This window comes from Macrosteles quadrilineatus, unplaced genomic scaffold (assembly GCF_028750875.1).
Source record: "Macrosteles quadrilineatus isolate MER2022 unplaced genomic scaffold, UCM_ALF_1.0 Scaffold_5__1_contigs__length_97177068, whole genome shotgun sequence".
In the NCBI taxonomy this organism is placed as follows: Eukaryota; Metazoa; Arthropoda; class Insecta; order Hemiptera; family Cicadellidae; genus Macrosteles; species Macrosteles quadrilineatus.
Genome location: NW_026542598.1, coordinates 91157017 through 91163559, shown reverse-complemented (window position 1 = coordinate 91163559; position 6543 = coordinate 91157017).

The following is a 6543-nucleotide window of genomic DNA, read 5'->3' as shown; positions in this document are numbered from 1 at the left end:
CAGTTTAAAACCATTGATCTTATTTTTGCAATAATATTGGTTGAATATTTTGAATTAGTGTAGTTATTGTCAGACCAATACCATGAAATATAAATTGTAGCGTTCAAGATGTTTATAGGCTACTCTATAATAAAATAAATGCAATCAACAAATAACAATTCAAGATTATGAAATTAAATTATTTCAATTTCAGCCCTTTTGAACCCTGTTTTATTTTTGCTAGTTTTTTGTCTGGGAATTTATAAGAAATTCATACAGCAAAAACTATTTTATTACGTTTGCTTTTTAGTCAGACACTTCGGCTCAATAATTTGTCCCCTTTGACGATTTATTGTTTATTGTAATGGATTGAACCGGTTTACATAGAAACTTAGGCAAGCCAATTGGGGTTGAAGTTCATTGTACCTCACACAAGGTACATTTTGGGAGGAACAGTTTGTTTGTACCAATGATATAACTACAATTAGCCGAGTCAAGTCTGCAATAGTTTGGCTACAATTTTCAATAGTTACTTTTATTTTTCTCAGAAGTTTTTTAAAGTAACAAATTGTTTGATATTTTAGTAGTTTTCAAATTTACAGGGTAATTTTTTGTCTTTCATCCCACATGACACACCATTTTATTGGTGACTTTAATTTATTAGAATATTATGCTATTTATTTATTGGTAACTATCATAGCCCAGCTTTTATATCTCAGGGATTGTGGGCTATTGTTCTATTTGTGTCCTGTTTATATGTTAAATTAAATTATTACAAATAATGTATCTTCTAGATGAGGTAATATTTATTTTTTTTATATGTGCTAGACAAATTTGTTGAAACAAACTTCAAAATCAGTATTACTGTTCCTTCTGTGAACATTGTTTACTTTATACCTGTTTATTTAATACTTATAGTGCTGTATTTACAAATTTCAACTATTTTTTGTTATTTATTTAATTTATTTACAGTATTTATGGTACCGTATTTCTCTATTATATTTAAATTCACTCATACTTATAAGACTAGTTACTTAAATTGTTTGTGACTTGTGTGTAAAATTACCAGAAATGATATTTTCAATAAAAATCACGTGCTCTTAAAAAATGCTCATTATGTGGTGTAAAAATGTTCTTTTCTGTTTAAATTAGAATTGTATATAATTTAGCTGTGTAAAATAACAATCGATATATTTTTCAATACAATATCCCCGTGTATCGCAGTATTTTTCTATAAGTAGACCTAGATATAGGCATGAAATGGTAGCTTTGCTTGCATTGCAGCTGATTTAGTTCTAGGTATGTTAAAGCAGGCAATAAGTTTAACAGGGTCGTAACATGACAATTTGTCCGTAGAATATTGTACTAAATATTAACTGAAACAAATATATTTTGTACAAAGTGAATGTTAACGTAAGGTTGTGTTCCAGTTATTTGCTTGCCAGCGATTACACTCCTTCTGGTGAATTTATTTTGTTATTGTTACAGTATGTCTATTAGACTTGTAGGTTTGTTTAGTCAGTACAGTAGAACCTCAAATGTAATCCGTCATGGGATCATAATATATGCTGGTTGTGAAGTAAAATAATAAAACTTAGTTAATTGTATAATGCAAGTTTAAGTAGTTGTATTGTAATATATAAATTGGTAAAAACTCTTTGCAGTATTTGAAAAGTCGTTGGTCCTTTTATGTCCTTGTGTGCCAAGAGTAAAAACTCGAGCTTTCACTAAACCCCCAGACCCCAAAAACGTCTGTCACTATGTATATTAAAGCATATATATATATATATATATATATATATATATATATATATATAGTGTATAATATTTGTGTATATTAAAGCAAGAGAAATCCAAGAAAAACCCTAAGAGTATTTAGATCCTGGATCATTGGGGTTTTAATAAATGGTCCTGGATAATTAAACAGCTGATCTTAAACAGTAACAAATTTACACAAGAAATATATGCCAATTTATTCTAAACTCATCCTTTACTCATATTTGGGTTAAAATACTTATCTAGTTAGTGTCCCCATCTAAGTTGGGGTTTTTTGCCCCAGGACTCTAGCTCTGGATCGTTTTTCACATAACTTCAGGCTAGATCTAGGGGTTGCGGCATTATTAGATAAAATCCATTGGTGATTTGGCAGGATTTGAACCCAGTACCCCAGGGACCGAAGTCTCACGCTCTACCACTAGACCATCAAGCTCCCCAATTGAAATTGGCAATGTTAATACCTGAATCGTGATTTGGACTTCTTATTTTTCTTCAATGCAGTTGCAAAATTCCTTATTAACTAGTGTACCTGTTGCTCGAAATTGAGCAATTGTCAAGTACTGGTATTATACAGAAGTTATTTTAAAACTATAGTAATAACAGTAATAATTTTCGATGAGTTTAAAAGTCCCAACTAAATGCTTATGCAACTAATTGAAATACTCACGCTATTTAATAGCACTTTGAAATAATAAACGCTTCTTGTAAAAATATTTTAGCATTTTTTGGACCGGCCTTATTTTTTAGTGTTTTCTACAAATATTTCCCGACTTAAGAGTCTTCCGTAGTGGAAGCCATGTTGGATTTCTTCCCCATAAGAACAATGTTAACTTTGGGTCCAAATATCTCATCAGCAAATTGTCATATAATTATGGATAAGGAGTTAAATTTAAGAAGTTGCGGTCCTCTAGAGATTGGCGTTTTTTATTTCACAATTTTTAATTTTTATAATGAATAATTGATTATTAATTAGCTTAAAATTAAGCTAATTATTGAAAGGAAATGAAAACGGATTTTTGAAATTCAAAAACCTCAGTCACGAGTCTATTATGTTCAAAATACAAATTATAAATTTCAAAGCTATATCTTAACAAATAACGCCGTTACGTGTCCACAAATGATGCAATTTTAACATTGTTCTTATGGGGAAGAAATCCAACATGGCTTCCACTACGGAAGACTCTTAAAGCTGTTACCAGTAAACATTTCTTGCATGTATTTATTTGATCTGACTTTAGGTAGGTTTACTTTACCACTGTGACAACATGATGTGTATATTCTTCATGGTTTTTTTACTTCCAAAATAAGTTGCTTAGCATAACTGGCAAAAATGATTCATCTCCCCAAGTGATTGTGTACTTGGATTCCTTACTGTGAGACCAGGCCTCTCCTCTACTCTTCTCATATACATATAAGATTTCCTATTAATTGTCTCCTCCTCCTGTTCAATATTTCTCCTTTAAGCTCCAGAAATTTTCTGTTCTTCAAACAAAACTGATTGACTGTTTAGATTTGTCTATAACCTCCTAAATATTACAAACATCAATATTTACTCCCAAAAAACTGGTGAGTTTTTTTATATACAGCTGACTTTGTTTTTAAATTTGTTTTCAATATAATTCTTATAGGAAAATATGACCTTTGAGAGCGTCTTGTGCTCTTAAGGATAAGACGTTAAAATCGGTCCAGAAATAACGAAGGAGTTTCGTTCACAATAAACAGCCCTCACGTATTAACATAAGAGATTCTGAAAACAATAAAAATCAGTGATGAAAAATAGTTTGATTATTGTTGAGGTTCTACTGTACTTTTACATGCTCAGGTTGGTCCATAGTCCAAATATATTTAGTATTTACCTCACGTTTACAAACAGTCAGTTACAAGTGTTGTCCGTTAACAGCCAGTGTTTGTTGCCATAAGTGCAATTCTCAAGGTTTTCACTCAGGGCTTATCTAATAAAATTTCTATATCATCCGCTTTGTATTTATTTTTTTACGTTTAACTATTGTAAAACTTCAATTTTTTATGTTTTTTTTCCGAAGTGTGTTTAATCTACTCCATTGAAGTGTATCATATTCTAACATAGTTGAGTAGGTTTTTGCTTCGTAGTCATACTAGTTTAGATTGAATGTAGGCGTGTCATTTTGTATATTTTACAATAGTGGTATTTTTACGTTAGAAATGCTGGACGTGAAGTATTTTTGTGGGATTGTGACAAAAGGTTTTTAATGATTTTTCCATTACTTTCTTCCTCTTTATGTTCATTTGTGGAGTAAGTAGTGATAGGATAAAAAGTATTGAGTATTGAGTGCAAATTTTCATTTTGGTGCCCTGTTCTCTTTAGTCAAAACAGTGGCTTTCCAAGTGATATTTGTGGGTGTTTTGAAAATGTTCTTTATACCGTTAACTGCTCACATAGCTGTAAATGCTTATATAGTTGAGAGGGAGAAAGTATAAGTATTTTTTTGTATACCCTCAGTTTGTTATTTGCAGTATTATTTTTTCTCATTTTTTTTTGTTCCAGTAATGAATTATTGTTTTTGAATAATCTGGTATTTATGAGTTTTTTTTATTTATCCATAATATGTTTGCAGACATACATGAAATGGATGGACAAAATTAATATGCTTTATTGACTTTTTTACTACATAATTATGATTAGTATTTGGGAGGTGTAAGTACAATCATTGGCTGTTTTGTGTTGTAAAATTTTTGTGTAAGTTTTTTAGGCGTAGAATTGGTTATCTAATACAAAATTTGCTGACACAGCAGCTATGTTTATAATTTAAACTTTGAAAATAATTGTGATAGTCAAATGAAGCTCCCATTTTTAAAAAGATTACTTAGAATTTTCTTCTAACAATCAATCAAGGCTTCGAAATACATTAATGACCCACACATTTTAAAATATAATTGCTCAATTGCTGTAATCAATGCAATTTCAGATAGTTTTATTGGTTCAGATGGGAGGCTCTCTTAATCATGATTATTTTAAGTATTCTCTTCATGACTAAGACAATTGTACTGATTATGAATTTTATAAAACTATTCTCTCATCAATTTAATCTAAAAATCTGTTTTTTATCATCCAACAAAAACTATTATCATGTTGATATTATTTTACTGGTGATATTTACATAATCTAGTTTTATTTAGTTTTTTTTTATGAATGTTATGTTAGTGTGATTTGTACTTTGATTAGTTTTAAATTTGTTTGTAATTAAATAAAATAAGACATTGCAATTTTAAGATTGTGTGATTACTGTATTTTTTTTACCTTACTCACCTCTATACAGTGTGTAAATTAAGTATGGAAACAAATCTGTATTTTTAAAACCGAAATAGATAGAAATATTCTATTTGTGGCAATAATAGTTAACAAAGATTCCGCAATTTTTCACATGAAAAATATTTTTTACCCCCCTAACAGGGTAGGTGGTAGGGGGTGACTTATTTTTTTCAAATAGCAACCCCTATTGAGTGACCCCTCATTTTGAAGAGTTTGTCAAAAGAAACACAATGACGCAAATCCGAGGTGAATATCTCACTCCTAGCCCAAATGGCGGATATTCCAAAATTTGATTTATTGTACGTGAAAAGCACCAATTTCACAAATAATGGAAAGAAATCTGTATTTTTTAAACCGAAATAGATAGAAATATTCTGTTTGTGGAATTGATTGTTGACATAGGTTCCGCAATTTTTTTAATCAACAATATTTTTTCAACCCCTTTAACAGGGTAGGGGGTGGGAGTGACTTATTTTTTTCAACAACAACCCCTATTGAGTGACCCCTCATTTTGAAGGGTTTGTTAAAAGAAAAAGAATGACGCAAACCCGAGGTAGATATTTCACCCCTAGCCTAAATGGTGGGTAATGAAAAATTTAATTTTTGTAAAAAAAAGCCCATTTTGGAATATCCGCCATGTTAGCTAGGAGTGAGATATTCACCTCGGATTTGCGTCATTGTGTTTCTTTTGACAAACCCTTCAAAATGAGGGGTCACTCAATAGGGGTTGCTATTTGAAAAAAATAAGTCACCCCCTACCACCTACCCTGTTAGGGGGGTAAAAAAATATTTTTCATGTGAAAAATTGCGGAATCTTTGTTAACTATTATTGCCACAAATAGAATATTTCTATCTATTTCGGTTTTAAAAATACAGATTTGTTTCCATACTTAATTTACACACTGTATACCTTTATCTTTCAACACTTTTTATTTGTTGTGGAGGAATTCCTCTTCTGCCATATGAGCTTCTGGTGAATTATGTGGTTTCCAAAAGCATTCAACCTTGTCCGTGGACAATAATCTTCCGGAGTTGGTATAAGCAGCTTTTCAGGATTTATGGAATGCCAATTTTGAAATTGAGTTCGTTGTACAGCTTTGGGCTGAAGTATGATAAGCTTCTCCTTCCAAACTCAAGCCTCACTCTTGGAAAGTGAAGCTGGAGACCTCCATAACGGGTACTGCGCTGAGAGACCTCCTCCCGGAAAGAGAGACTCTCAAGAAGGTACTGTGGCTCCTGTAGGACAAGAGCCTTGTGCACCATGCAGCACGTCATAATCCTGCAATTTCTTGTACTATATCATAATTTATGCATTTGTATATGCCGCCCACAGAGAGAGAGTAGGGGTTTGTAATTCATCTTAGTGGGGTCAGCACAATGCCCATTGGTGAACTTGGCAGAAGGATATTTTTGCGAAGTTTTAGCGTCGCATCGGAAGGCTTGCCCATTCTGTCGGTTGCCGGGATTTACATAACACATGTCACTTTGACATAATTAAT